This window comes from Thalassophryne amazonica, chromosome 6 (assembly GCF_902500255.1).
Source record: "Thalassophryne amazonica chromosome 6, fThaAma1.1, whole genome shotgun sequence".
NCBI lineage: Eukaryota > Metazoa > Chordata > Actinopteri > Batrachoidiformes > Batrachoididae > Thalassophryne > Thalassophryne amazonica.
Genome location: NC_047108.1, coordinates 92,173,918 through 92,190,245, shown reverse-complemented (window position 1 = coordinate 92,190,245; position 16,328 = coordinate 92,173,918). Strand labels below are relative to the sequence as shown.

The following is a 16,328-nucleotide window of genomic DNA, read 5'->3' as shown; positions in this document are numbered from 1 at the left end:
AATGCAGAGTGGTGCATACAGAGCAAAAAGAGAAAGAAACACTCAGTGCATCATGGGAACCCCCCAGCAGCCTAAGTCTATAGCAGCATAACTAAGGGATGGTTCAGGGTCACCTGATCCAGCCCTAACTATAAGCTTTAGCAAAAAGGAAAGTTTTAAGGCTAATCTGGCCTAATTTGGCCTCTACTGGTGGTTGGCTCTCACTGCGGTATTGTATCACTTCCTGTTCCGGAGCACAGCGGTGTTTTTCTGTATCTGTTAGCTGTTTAATCTGCACAGTTAGATTGATCTAGTTATCTAGATTACGATTTGTTTCACAGTGTAATCTTTACGTGCCTTAACTAAAGCACTCCCTCTGCTGAATCACCTCTAAATTATTTACACATTATTCACTTTGCGTGTTTTTAGGAATCCGCTAGCTTAGCGTAGCTACTAGCTCTTAGCCGATTTAGCATGGCGGCTTCTCCTGTCTCTCCTGCACGTTTCTGCTCTGGGTGTGAAATGTTTAGTTATTCCTCGGCCTCCTTTAGCAGTAACGGTACTTGTAATAAGTGTAGCTTATTCGTAGCTTTGGAGGCCAGGCTGGGCGAATTGGAGACTCGGCTCCGCACCGTGGAAAATTCTACAGCTAGCCAGGCACCTGTAGTCGGTGCGGACCAAGGTAGCTTAGCCGCCGTTAGTTACCCCCTGGCAGATCCTGAGCAGCCGGGAAAGCAGGCTGATTGGGTGACTGTGAGGAGGAAGCGTAGTTCTAAACAGAAGCCCCGTGTACACCGCCAACCCGTTCACATCTCTAACCGTTTTTCCCTCCTCGGCGACACACCCGCCGAGGATCAAACTCTGGTTATTGGCGACTCTGTTTTGCAAAATGTGAAGTTAGCGACACCAGCAACCACAGTCAATTGTCTTCCGGGGGTCAGAGCAGGCGACATTGAAGGAAATTTGAAACTGCTGGCTAAGGCTAAGCGTAAATTTGGTAAGATTGTAATTCACGTCGGCAGTAATGACACCCGGTTACGCCAATCGGAGGTCACTAAAATTAACATTAAATCGGTGTGTAACTTTGCAAAAACAATGTCGGACTCTGTAGTTTTCTCTGGGCCCCTCCCCAATCAGACCGGGAGTGACATGTTTAGCCGCATGTTCTCCTTGAATTGCTGGCTGTCTGAGTGGTGTCCAAAAAATGAGGTGGGCTTCATAGATAATTGGCAAAGCTTCTGGGGAAAACCTGGTCTTGTTAGGAGAGACGGCATCCATCCCACTTTGGATGGAGCAGCTCTCATTTCTAGAAATCTGGCCAATTTTCTTAAATCCTCCAAACCGTGACTATCCAGGGTTGGGACCAGGAAGCAGAGTTGTAGTCTTACACACCTCTCTGCAGCTTCTCTCCCCCTGCCATCCCCTCATTACCCCATCCCCGTGGAGACGGTGCCTGCTCCCAGACCACCAATAACCAGCAAAAATCTATTTAAGCATAAAAATTCAAAAAGAAAAAATAATATAGCACCTTCAACTGCACCACAGACTAAAACAGTTAAATGTGGTCTATTAAACATTAGGTCTCTCTCTTCTAAGTCCCTGTTGGTAAATGATATAATAATTGATCAACATATTGATTTATTCTGCCTTACAGAAACCTGGTTACAGCAGGATGAATATGTTAGTTTAAATGAGTCAACACCCCTGAGTCACACTAACTGTCAGAATGCTCGTAGCACGGGCCGGGGCGGAGGATTAGCAGCAATCTTCCATTCCAGCTTATTAATTAATCAAAAACCCAGACAGAGCTTTAATTCATTTGAAAGCTTGACTCTTAGTCTTGTCCATCCAAATTGGAAGTCCCAAAAAACAGTTTTATTTGTTATTATCTATCGTCCACCTGGTCGTTACTGTGAGTTTCTCTGTGAATTTTCAGACCTTTTGTCTGACTTAGTGCTTAGCTCAGATAAGATAATTATAGTGGGCGATTTTAACATCCACACAGATGCTGAGAATGACAGCCTTAACACTGCATTTAATCTATTATTATACTCTATTGGCTTTGCTCAAAAAGTAAATGAGTCCACCCACCACTTTAATCATATCTTAGATCTTGTTCTGACTTATGGTATGGAAATAGAAGACTTAACACTATTCCCTGAAAACTCCCTTCTGTCTGATCATTTCTTAATAACATTTACATTTACTCTGATGGACTACCCAGCAGTGGGGAATAAGTTTCATTACACTAGAAGTCTTTCAGAAAGCACTGTAACTAGGTTTAAGGATATGATTCCTTCTTTATGTTCTCTAATGCCATATACCAACACAGTGCAGAGTAGCTACCTAAACTCTGTAAGTGAGATAGAGTATCTCGTCAATAGTTTTACATCCTCATTGAAGACAACTTTGGATGCTGTAGCTCCTCTAAAAAAGAGAGCTTTAAATCAGAAGTGCCTGACTCTGTGGTATAACTCACAAACTCGTAGCTTAAAGCAGATAACCCGTAAGTTGGAGAGGAAATGGCGTCTCACTAATTTAGAAGATCTTCACTTAGCCTGGAAAAAGAGTCTGTTGCTCTATAAAAAAGCCCTCCGTAAAGCTAGGACATCTTTCTACTCATCACTAATTGAAGAAAATAAGAACAACCCCAGGTTTCTTTTCAGCACTGTAGCCAGGCTGACAAAGAGTCAGAGCTCTATTGAGCTGAGTATTCCATTAACTTTAACTAGTAATGACTTCATGACTTTCTTTGCTAACAAAATTTTAACTATTAGAGAAAAATTACTCATAACCATCCCAAAGACGTATCGTTATCTTTGGCTGCTTTCAGTGATGCCGATATTTGGTTAGACTCTTTCTCTCCGATTGTTCTGTCTGAGTTATTTTCATTAGTTACTTCATCCAAACCATCAACATGTTTATTAGACCCCATTCCTACCAGGCTGCTCAAGGAAGCCCTACCATTATTTAATGCTTTGATCTTAAATATGATCAATCTATCTTTGTTAGTTGGCTATGTACCACAGGCTTTTAAGGTGGCAGTAATTAAACCATTACTTAAAAAGCCATCACTTGACCCAGCTATCTTAGCTAATTATAGGCCAATCTCCAACCTTCCTTTTCTCTCAAAAATTCTTGAAAGGGTAGTTGTAAAACAGCTAACTGATCATCTGCAGAGGAATGGTCTATTTGAAGAGTTTCAGTCAGGTTTTAGAATTCATCATAGTACAGAAACAGCATTAGTGAAGGTTACAAATGATCTTCTTATGGCCTCGGACAGTGGACTCATCTCTGTGCTTGTTCTGTTAGACCTCAGTGCTGCTTTTGATACTGTTGACCATAAAATTTTATTACAGAGATTAGAGCATGCCATAGGTATTAAAGGCACTACGCTGCGGTGGTTTGAATCATATTTGTCTAATAGATTACAATTTGTTCATGTAAATGGGGAATCGTCTTCACAGAATAAAGTTAATTATGGAGTTCCACAAGGTTCTGTGCTAGGACCAATTTTATTCACTTTATACATGCTTCCCTTAGGCAGTATTATTAGACGGTATTGCTTAAATTTTCATTGTTATGCAGATGATACCCAGCTTTATCTATCCATGAAGCCAGAGGACACACACCAGTTAGCTAAACTGCAGGATTGTCTTACAGACATAAAGACATGGATGACCTCTAATTTCCTGCTTTTAAACTCAGATAAAACTGAAGTTATTGTACTTGGCCCCACAAATCTTAGAAACATGGTGTCTAACCAGATCCTTACTCTGGATGGCATTACCCTGACCTCTAGTAATACTGTGAGAAATCTTGGAGTCATTTTTGATCAGGATATGTCATTCAAAGCGCATATTAAACAAATATGTAGGACTGCTTTTTTGCATTTACGCAATATCTCTAAAATCAGAAAGGTCTTGTCTCAGAGTGATGCTGAAAAACTAATTCATGCATTTATTTCCTCTAGGCTGGACTATTGTAATTCATTATTATCAGGTTGTCCTAAAAGTTCCCTAAAAAGCCTTCAGTTAATTCAAAATGCTGCAGCTAGAGTACTGACGGGGACTAGAAGGAGAGAGCATATCTCACCCATATTGGCCTCTCTTCATTGGCTTCCTGTTAATTCTAGAATAGCTCCCAATTCAGATCAGGGAGACAGACACCCTCTCTACTTTTAAGATTAGGCTTAAAACTTTCCTTTTTGCTAAAGCTTATAGTTAGGGCTGGATCAGGTGACCCTGAACCATCCCTTAGTTATGCTGCTATAGACGTAGACTGCTGGGGGGTTCCCATGATGCACTGTTTCTTTCTCTTTTTGCTCTGTATGCACCACTCTGCATTTAATCATTAGTGATCGATCTCTGCTCCCCTCCACAGCATGTCTTTTTCCTGGTTCTCTCCCTCAGCCCCAACCAGTCCCAGCAGAAGACTGCCCCTCCCTGAGCCTGGTTCTGCTGGAGGTTTCTTCCTGTTAAAAGGGAGTTTTTCCTTCCCACTGTAGCCAAGTGCTTGCTCACAGGGGGTCGTTTTGACCGTTGGGGTTTTTACGTAATTATTGTATGGCCTTGCCTTACAATATAAAGCGCCTTGGGGCAACTGTTTGTTGTGATTTGGCGCTATATAAAAAAAAAATTGATTGAAATTGATTGATTGAATCTTAAAAGTAGAGAGGGTGTCTGTCTCCCTGATCTGAATTGGGAGCTGGTTCCACAGGAGAGGAGCCTGAAAGCTGAAGGCTCTGCCTCCCATTCTACTCTTACAAACCCTAGGAACTACAAGTAAGCCTGCAGTCTGAGAGCGAAGCGCTCTATTGGGGTGTTATGGTACTATGAGGTCCCTAAGATAAGATGGGACCTGATTATTCAAAACCTTATAAGTAAGAAGAAGAATTTTAAATTCTATTCTAGAATTAACAGGAAGCCAATGAAGAGAGGCCAATATGGGAGAGATATGCTCTCTCCTTCTAGTCCCCGTTAGTACTCTAGCTGCAGCATTTTGAATTAACTGAAGGCTTTTCAGGGAACTTTTAGGACAACCTGATAATAATGAATTACAATAGTCCAGCCTAGAGGAAATAAATGCATGAATTAGTTTTTCAGCATCACTCTGAGACAAGACCTTTCTAATTTTAGAGATATTGCGTAAATGCAAAAAAGCAGTCCTACATATTTGTTTAATATGCGCTTTGAATGACATATCCTGATCAAAAATGACTCCAAGATTTCTCACAGTATTACTAGAGGTCAGGGTAATGCCATCCAGAGTAAGGATCTGGTTAGACACCATATTTCTAAGATTTGTGGGGCCAAGTACAATAACTTCAGTTTTATCTGAGTTTAAAAGCAGGAAATTAGAGGTCATCCATGTCTTTATGTCTGTAAGACAATCCTGCAGTTTAGCTAATTGGTGTGTGTCCTCTGGCTTCATGGATAGATAAAGCTGGGTATCATCTGTGTAATAATGAAAATTTAAGCAATGCCGTCTAATAATACTGCCTAAGGGAAGCATGTATAAAGTGAATAAAATTGGTCCTAGCACAGAACCTTGTGGAACTCCATAATTAACCTTAGTCTGTGAGGAAGATTCCCCATTTACATGAACAAATTGTAACCTATTAGATAAATATTATTCAAACCACCGCAGCGCAGTGCCTTTAATACCTATGGCATGCTCTAATCTTTGTAATAAAATTTTATGGTCAACAGTATCAAAAACAGCACTGCGGTCTAACAGAACAAGCACAGAGATGAGTCCACTGTCTGAGGCCATAACCGGGTGTCATTACTGCCGACGTGAATTACAATCTTACCAAATTTATGCTTAGCCTTAGCCAGCAGTTTCAAATTTCCTTCAGTGTCGCCTGCTCTGGCCCCCGGAAGACATTTGACTATGGTTGCTGGTGTCGCTAACTTCACATTTCTCAAAACAGAGTCGCCAATAACCAGAGTTTGATCCTCGGCGGGTGTGTCGTCGAGTGGGGAAAAACGGTTAGAAATGTGAACGGGTTGGCGGTGTACACGGGGCTTCTGTTTAGGACTACGCTTCCTCCTCACAGTCACCCAGTCAGCCTGCTTTCCCGGCTGCTCGGGATCTGCCAGAGGGAAACTAACGGTGGCTAAGCTACCTTGGTCCGCACCGACTACAGGGGCCTGGCTAGCTGTAGAATTTTCCACGGTGCAGAGCCGAGTCTCCAATTCCCCCAGCCTGGCCTCCAAAGCTACGAATAAGCTACACTTATTACAAGTACCATTACTGCTAAAGGAGGCCGAGGAATAACTAAACATTTCACACCCAGAGCAGAAAAGTGCAGGACAGACACGAGAAGCCGCCATGCTAAATCGGCTAAGAGCTAGTAGCTGCGCTAAGCTAGGGGATTCCTAAAAACACACAAAGTGAATAATGTGTAAATAATTTAGAGGTGATTCAGCAGAGGGAGTGCTTTAGTTAAGGCACGTGAAGATTACACTGCGAAACAAATCATTATCTAGGTAACTAGATAAATCTAACTGCGCAGATTAAACAGCTAACAGATACATCAAAACACCGCTGTGCTCCAGAACAGGAAGTGATACAATACCGCAGTGAGAGCCAACCACCAGAGTTGGCTTTGAGTATTTGAGTTGGGGATACATATATTTATTAGATAGAAACCCTGCTCATATTTGAATTGAGTTCATCCAATGCATCAGTTTTTTGAGTGTGGGACAGATAGGCCAAAAAACAGACAGGCAGACATGGCCTCGACCCCAGTGACTGACTTTAAGGTAAATGTGAGCTTGCTGAGTAAATCACAAATTCACCTCCATATGTGTGCCAACTTTAATCCAAATCGGCATGAAAAAGTTCATTATTTTAACATTTGAACCCATGGTTCTGATCCAAATGATTGATCTCATCTGGGCAATTCCAAAATCCCCCCCAAATGTGTGACAGATCAGGTGCAAATCAGCATGAAAAAGTTAAATTTTAACTGTCGGCTCCAATGACGTGAACCCAATGATTGACCTTTGGTAAATTTGTTCTTGACCAGCCTATTCTGGAATCCACATACATATGCCACATATCATATTTGGTGGAAATTAACCAAATGACCTGGGTTGAGCAGGAGAATGAATAAGAATAAATAATTACTACGTGTCTGGTGGTTTTGTTGTGGCATTGATATTGTCCCATCACAGACTCTTGGATCCATTTTCTGGCACATATTTGCTTATGTGTTTACAGTCGTTCCAAATAACGACATGAAGGACTGATTGAGCAATTTAAAAAAGGTCATGCTGGAACAAGAGGATGGACGACGTATGAGTCTTATGTGCAGACGAGCACAGATTATTTAAAGAGAGCCGGAAAGACAAAGAATGTTGTGCAAATGTGCATCCAGAATCAGTAACTTAGCTGCCAGGCAGACAGGTGCCAAACAGTGAGGCGGAACGCTTATTCTGGCAGAAGCAGACAGTGCCACCTCCTCCACATGTCCTTTCTTGACCATAGCCAATGCTGGAATATGAAGCATCTGGGACCCAACCCATCAAACATTCATGCTGACTTACTGTATAAATGAAATGTTGATGCACAGATTGTCATCAGGATTCTTTGTGTATTTTAAATACAAAACTGTAACTTCAGCAGTAATCTTGTGCATTATTTATTTAAAAGACCTCCAGCAATCCTGCAGGGTGTGCGAATCTCACTCCACTTTAGTTTAATGGAAGACATGAGAGGGCTGATGCATACCCTGTGTGCTCTACACACCACAAAATAAATGTAAACAATATTTTGCTGATCAATATACACTCATTGGCCACTTTATTAGGTACACCTTGCCCGTACTGGGTTGGACCCCCTTTTTGCCTTCAGAACTGCCTTAATTGTTCATGGCAAAGATTTAACAAGGTGTTGGAAACAGTCTTCAGAGATGTCGGTCCATATTGACATGACAGCATCATGCAGTCCAACTAGTCTGCCCATTCTCATTGTCTTCCACACAACTGCCTCTCTGGATATCTTTTCTTATTTGGACCATTGTCTGTAAACCCTAAAGATAGTGGGCATGAAATTCCCACTAGATCAGCAGTTTCTGAAATACTCGCCTAGAACTAACAAGCATGCCACATTTAAAGTCACTTAAATCCCCTTCCTTCCCCGATCTGATGCTTAATTTGAACTTCAGCAAGTCATCTTCACCACATCTAGATGCCTAAATGCACTGAGATGCTGCCATGTAATTGACTGATTAGCTATTTGTGTTAACAAGCAATTGAACAGGTGTACCTAATAAAGTGGCCAGTAAGTGTATACTTTAGATATCCACCTAGGCTTGTTTGTTATTGAGCTACAGAAAAAAAAAAAGTTTTTCTGACCATGTTTCTGTGATATTTGACTTTTGACCAACCTATTCAAAAATCTAATCACCTCCAGATATCTATCCAAATAATATTCCCACCAGGTTTGATCCACCCAGGCTTCTTGTTTGTTGAGATATAACAATGAAAAGTGTTTTTCTGATGATGTTTTTGTTTAGCTTTGTCTAAACTACTCCAAAATCTAATCTCCTCTAGACAACTAACCAATTAAAATTCTCACCAAGTTTGAAGGAAATCTGTCAATCCTTTTTTTAGTTATCTTGTGCAAAAACAAACAAACAGACACACACATACACCAGTGAAAACAGTGTCCTGCTTCCCTGCCACACAGGCTAAATGTCAGAGCTGTGTGCAGTATCAAAAAACAGAGAAAAAGTACTTGGAGTTGAGAGGTCAGAGTACATTTTAATTATGCTGTCAGCAAAGCAAAGTGAAAGTAAGTGGTTTATAACATCAAGACAATCCAAACCGGTATTTTAGGGGAGTAGAGGTTAAGGGGGTGCAGAGAGGGCCTGAGGCTGTCTGACCTTTGGATCGGGTTCTTAAATCCAAAGCAGTCAGAGAAAACGTATGAAAATGAGTAATGACAGATCCAACTGACCTCGAACCCCTGGCGCTGCGAGCGCGGGTAAGAGAGCTGACTCAGTCTTGACTCAAATATCCAGCTATGAAGAATGACCAAACATACAGTCAGCTTCTTAATGAGCAGCCTAATGAGGCGCAGACCGGACTGTTCCTCTTACCGTGCTGTTGTTCAGCCAGTAATCGGCCATGATGGAGGGCAACGACCTGATGACTCAAAGAAAAGCTCCAAAACTCGGACATCTACTGAAGGTTAAACTTTTCTTTCATTCATATTCGCAGTGTGCCTGACACAAAAGATGACTCAGTCACTGAGTATGCTTGAAGACTCTTCAGACAGGCGGCTCGGAGTCACTTCTATTCCCGCTGGCCCAAATATTGGGTTCTGTTGTCACAGATCTAATTATCTGTTTCCAAGGATTTCCACTTTATGATTTATCTCTGATCTTACTGTGCGTCACATCTTCTCCGCCGTCCTCTTGCCCACCTCGCCGCCCGTCCACCATGCTGTTTGCACAACTACATTATTTAGTGTTGTCTTTACTGATTTTAGTTGCAACTCACCATCTCCCGGGTAGCTGACGCTCTGCATGTTGCACGCACAGCCGCAAATCACATTCCAGCAGCACTCTAAATAAATGAGGCTCAATCCGACCTGCGGAGAGCACTTTTAATATTTGCAGTGTTTGTTTGCTTGTCTGATGTTTAACAGCGGCGATAATTAGCACCAATCACCACTTTGATGGTTTCATTTGGCTAACTTTCCACACTTGCATTCAAAGGCAAAACGTAGGTCTGGTCTCTTTATTTTCTTCACAGCGGTCGAGGCTGGCTCACAGGGGTCCGCATTTTTAAACCATAAGAGTCGCCTCCTGCCTCAAGTACTTCTCCTTATTCGTTCTTGGAAGGAGGAAACTTTTCTCTGTAATTGCTCACAGTTTTGGGTGTAGACGGAGCGATGCGGTTGAGGTTTCTGACCGCTGACACTCTTGACATAGTTTGAAAGTTCTCCTAGCAAGTTAACAAACTTGGTAGGGATCAAACGGATGAGCGTAATGCTTCTCCGTCCTCCGCGGAAAATGCCTGTAGGTTTGAGTAATGTACGTTGAGTACTATTAGCGTGCACCACATGCCATCTCATCCTGCCATCTTCCCCCTCTTTTATGCACCAAGAGACGGAGCTTTAGGCCAGCGCTGACAAAACGCTGTCATTATCTTAGCGTCAGCGCCAGCCCACGCTTTGCCTCGCATTCATTTCACAGCTATCCTACCGACCCCAAAGGGAGAGACAGATAATGTGGGTGAAACGGAGAGAGAGCGAGAGAATGAGAGCAGTATCTGCGGTTCCACCCGTCCTCTGTCTCCCCCACTACTCATCTTCTCCGTCTCCCTCATGGTTTATCAAAATGCACAATGCTATCATTAGAACTCCTGCTCGAGCAGGAGGGGAGCGAGGAAGAATTGAGACGTTTCAAGAGAAGCGATAACTCGGAAATACGGGAGGTGTGCAGGTTTTCTAAGCTAATGTTGTGCGTTAGCTGTGTTTTTACTGGGAAGCCGAGTGACACAAACGGATTCACAGACAGAAATATGAAGCAAGAACGCATCCGTAAAGCGGCGACGCTCGCTACGGGGAATTCTCTCAGATGCACTTAGTGAGGCGATTTCAATGTGAACCGATTGTGGCGGGAATGCTAATGCGGTGAGCACGGGCGAGAATGAGAAAGGACAAGGCACAGCGGTGGCGGTCCTTTAAATCCAGCTGTGAAGTCTGAATCATTTGCTCTCTAATGGCAATCATAACTCATTGTGCACTTGTAATGTGTTCCACATTAACAGTGTGGGAGCTGGCTGTGGCTCATCTGTGCCTAATGCGCTATAGCTACAGGCTAAAAGCTCTCATCAAACACTGTTCAACTACCACTCCCCCCTCTTAAAGGGTTTTGTTTACTTTGTGCACTCTTCACACCCACGTCTCGCCAAACTTCGAGAGCCCTGAGACACCTTTTTCCCATTCAGTGTGTGTTCTGCGCTCTGAGTCTTTTGAGGCCATTGTTACCTATATTTAACCGTTAGAGGTTATATTTGCTCATTATTTTGTGAGCACGGTGCAGGGGAGTCTCACTTGTCAGGGAGCAGAACACCTTCTGATGCTAATGAGGTGATCTTTTGGCCACGTCTATAGGCCATATCTCTGGAAGGTGTCATACTGGATATAAACCGTATTGTATTCTCTCTGCTGGAGGCTTCCAAAATCTCAGAATAGAAGCAGCACAGGTGAGAGCTGAGAGTGAGAGGTAGCGTTGGTGTCAAAGATGGAGGGAAGCCGAGATGGAGTTGTAGGTAGGTACAGATAGGGGCAACCCAGAATTTATAACTTATGACTCTATTTATTCATGACTTTCTTGTATGTAACCTCTTGAAAATCTGTACAGTGTTCATGCTTGTTCAGTTTATATTGCTTTTAAGTATGGTAATTTTGTCGAGTAATTTTTGATGTTAAAGCACTTTAATAATTTTGTACGAGAAGGTTATTATTGAATAAAATTATTATTATTTTATTAATTTTATTATTTTCCATGTCATATCACTTTTGAGTCCATATGTCAGTTGTATAATTGATTGTGTGTCCCTATGTGTTTTATTGTTAAGGTGACTTAACACTTGCACAAATGTGATTCCTGCACTGTCATGCAATCTGGTGTGCCAGTGAGTAAACTCCTTGTAAACTCTTGTAAACTGTTGTAAACTCATAAACTTGTTGTAAACTGTGCGTGAGCTGTGCGTGAGCTGTGCGCGGCTGCGTGCAAGTGCGCAAAGAAAATTTTGAAATGTTGAAAACTTCTGGCATGCATTAATTTTTAACATTGTGCAACCTATTCAAAAACACTGTGTATCGTTGCGAGTCAATGCGTCTCATTGCCGCACATCTGACCGGGATGTTACATTTATAAGGAATGACAATGCAACTGTTTTAAAAATATAAATATTATAAATAATTACCTTTGAGATGATTCCAAATGCGTTCTCCAGTGCACGATGCACACGAGACAACCTGAAGCTGTAGATAATTTCGCTGTGATTCGCTGTGAGAGCAAATGCGTCTTCGGCTATGAAATGATTATTTTATATAACGTGGCATCAAACAAGACAAAGCGCGGCGTCCAGCGGGATCAAGCGCCTCACATTGGCACAAGCAATTGTGCAGCTGTGCGGGGGTCAAATTCATGCAAGTGTCAAGGTGGCTTTTGGTTATGTCGTGTTGCTGATTTTATGTTGTTGATGATTTTATTGTTTATGTATAGAAATGTTAATTATGTATCTGTTGCTGTAAAAACACTTGAGAATGTATAATGTATCAGAATATATATATATCTATATATATATATAGTTGAGTCAGGAAGGGCATAGTGCTTAAAACTTGTGCCAAATCCCAATACAGATCTGGGCCAGATCTGTTTTGATGACCCTCAACAAATGGGGGCAGCTACTACACACATAATGACATAGTGCTGTAAAAGTTCAGACAACGATTCATTATGTAATTTAAGGTTCATTGTGTGTTCCAATGAATCTTATTGCTGGTTTATATCATCTTATTGGCAGTTTTTTTTTCTTTTTTTGCCCCGTTTTATTCATAATTACTCGATGGTCTGTTGGATCAGTTAATCCAGATGACTGGACCACTTTCATGGAAATTTCATTTCATCTGATGATACAATTTCAGTTTGGGTCAGTTTGGGGATACAATTTTCACAACTGTAGCAATCGGAGACTTCATGCTATGAATAGAGGTTTACACTGATTTTACAAACATGCTTTCTGCTTTACACTGGGGCTGGCTTTGGAGTGCTATCTGTGGACTTTTCTCATCCTTGCCAACATCAGCAGTCGATTAAACAAATAAGGCAAGTTATCTTTATGTATTTAATATATTTATAATCACTTTGACAATAGAATGTCAACTTAGTTCATGCACAGAGCATGACTGGACTACATGCTATATGCAAAAGTGCTTTGTATGCTGGTTTTTACATCGGTTTTTCCTCGCAGAAGCTTACTTTGGAACTATGTCACTTGACAGAGAAGTATCCCTTAATGTACACCACAGTACCAACAAAATGTCCAGAGGAAGTTATATATATATATATATATATATATATATATATATATATATATATATATATATATATATATATATATGTTGTGTCACACATTGTATTCTGTTGTAACTCTCCTTGGACAAACACCTTCAACTCTGACCATGTCACTCCCCATCAACACCAGAACCAAGATCCTGTTCACTCATTCATCCCCTGAGGGTTTAAGAACCACCCCCGGTCTCTTCATGCTTTTTGTGTGCATGTGTCTGTGCATGCCTGAAGCATGCAAGGATTAGCTAAAGCGATTATCACAAGCTTTTGCAGTTTTGTGAAGATGAATCACTGTAATTCTACACACTAAAGCTCTTCATGCATTTCTAAACCCCTTGACTTGATTTGTGATTTTCCAAACTCTTGGAGAGCCAGTCTGCTTTGCTTCAATACACCCCGTTGGAGGTGAGTCAGCTCGAGCCAATCTGGCAACTTTACATGTGCGTGCACATGCAAATATGCACGCCTTCCCCCTACATCGATACATAGACATGGATGTATGCACTGCACACAAATTCTATGGCAGGACACTTTTTATACCCTCACGTTGAAAGATTTTGATCGTTTTGTGTTCTTTTGCATTTTTGTAATTTTAACACAACACGATATCTGTGTCATAGTGTATCTGAATCAGCTTCACTGACTCAGGTGGAGCTGTCATACACCCTATGGGGACAACCTGCCTTTGGCAATGTTTGACTTTGCTACAATGCTGAACATCACTAAAGCATGTTTGCCTGGAGGCTATTTCACTTCTGAGTGCCATATGCTTTTTTAGTAATATCAGTGCATAATGTGAAAATGTCCATGCTATCACAAAATTCAACTTCCATTTACATCCAGCTGTCTTTGCACAAATTGACATTCCCTCTGGTGCACCGTTTTCTACAGTATACTTCTTTTTCTCTCTTTTTTTGTTGTTGTTGTTTTCTTTCCACAGCTTGTATTTCCAACTACAGATTAGCAGCACTCGTGCAGATGGTGCGGTCTAATTGTGCATGCTTATTTATTTATTTATTTATTTTTTTTTTTTGGCTGTTCTGCAGCCTCCCTCCCTCCCTGCGAGCCATCTTCTTGACTTAACAGATGATCGCGGCCTCTGGTTTCTCTCTATGGCCTGAAAGGCTCTGGTGGCTGTTCTCATTAACAGGACTTGTCAGAGCAACCTGCTAGCGCTGCTAATTTATTTCCTGTGTACGCAAACAAAACCAGACTGCACACACGTGCACCCTGCGGACGCGCGCTTGCCCTCGTCTCATAAAAAAGCCTCGAACACGCCACATGCTGCACGCTGATTCTCCAGTAGAGCTCCGGGGCTCGCGTCGTCCTGCTAGATTGCACACCAGTTAGCCGCGATGAAGGTTAGCGCCGCTTATCCGACAGTCTGTCAAATGATATATGTGTATTTGTTTGGAAAAACATATGTGTTTGTTTTTGTGCGTGGTAGGCCGGGTTGTTGGACTGCTGTCTGTGTTTATACCACCCCAGGGGTCCTCCTCTGCCAGCCTCCTCCAGCCCCAAGCTTCTTTGACTCTCTGTCCTTGGTGCAAGGGTGTTTACTGGCGTAGGTGTTACCTGACAAACCTATCATAACAGGTGCATTCTATCAGCAGCTGCAGCAAAGCATTTCAGTACTTCATACTCTCAGCCGCAGGAGAGAGATTTGTGTGTGCACTTACAAACACAATACGAAAAACAACGCCTCCGCCGCTCTCTGGGCTGTGCCTTGTTATGTCGACAAGCTTTAAGGCACAGTGAGCTGACAGTTTTAAGACCCTGTAAAGGTCACTCGTTCAACCTAATGCTGCTACATAATGGGCAGACACCATGTAAATGTTCATGTACATAAGTTCACTGGATCACCAGTGATACAGTTTCATGTTGTAGTGGCGTAGAGATGGATTTTCTTAAAAAAGATGAGGTGAGATTTCAGCTACAGTTTGCCAGATTTAACTGGGTGTCTTGGTGTCTTCCCTCAGTTTTTGAAAACTCCCTCATCCAGAAAGATGTTGCTTAATGATTGATGTAAATGATGTCCAGGACATATTCAGTGACTTGGAAATGTTTATGTGTTCATTTCCTGACTTGTCTAAGGAAACATGGTTGTAAAAGTGATGATTTGTATTAAAAACAATCCTAATATCTGTCCAATTACTTATGAGCTGAGAAAATCAAGACATTCTATATACCTATATAAGCCAGAGGCCCATTGGTGTACCACCACAGACCCCTGCCTGTGGTGCTGACGCCTGTGCGACTACACCTATGAGTTCAAATGAAGGTCGACTACGGCAGTTGCAAAACGGACTATGCTTGAAGACTGGATCTGAAGACCCAACCCCCCTCTCTCCTCCTCAACCAACTGGTGCTATCCTGAATGTCTGCGTTTACTTAATAATTCTCAAAAAAATCTGATGTTCCTCTGTATTGTTAAAAATGTTTTTTATTCGTATGACCTAAGCTGCGGGTCACACCATTTGAGTCTGGACTGCTTGAGGTTTCTTCCTCAAATTTATCAGAGTGAGTTTTTCCTTACCACTGTCGCCTGTGTGCTTGCTCTAGGGGTTGGTAAGGTTAGACCAGAGAGGTTATATATGAGGACTAGAGTCCGCACACGCACTGAGCCGTGTCCTGGCAAGGAGGCGTGTTGCCATTTTAATTCCGGGCAAGTTAGTGATTTATGCGCATAGAAGATCAATTAGTCTCATCAAGAAACAGGTGGAATATGCCAGAAAGCTGTGCATGTTGGCAAAGCCACAAACGGAGGAACAAGGGAAACAACATTTCGTTCCATAAGTAAGTGGTTTTGGTTATTCTTGTCACTTTGTCCATGACATTTGTTCAATAAACAGTTGTTTGTTGCCTGCCATGCCTGGTTCGTCCAACGACACGGACCATAAACTCTTATGTCTAGTTGATTGTATTTTGCCCTGCTAGACCGATGTCTAGTTAAAATACTTGTCGTTAGTGATTAAAATTGCTTGACTAGACAGACTTTTTTTATTTTATTTTGCACCTTAAATAACCGAGCCATTGCTCGAGATTATAATAAGGGGTGCACATAACTGGTACTCATCGTGCTCGGGTGCGCTAAACATCATTGATGCACAGCAGAGGGGAACAGTTTCCTACAATCTGTCACTGCTTTCCTCTGATGAAGCATTTCCCTTGTGTTTTCTGCTGCACGTCATTTATTTTTAGCACACTCCACCAGTACCAGTTATGTGCATGTGCTGCTCAGTCA

General features: G+C 41.9%; 1 protein-coding gene across 1 annotated transcript in view; it reads left to right on the top strand.

The window, feature by feature from the left end:
- LOC117512653 (cadherin-4-like) overlaps positions 1–16,328 on the top strand; it is a 990,586-nt gene that overhangs the window by 652,182 nt on the left and 322,076 nt on the right. The window lies entirely within an intron of this gene.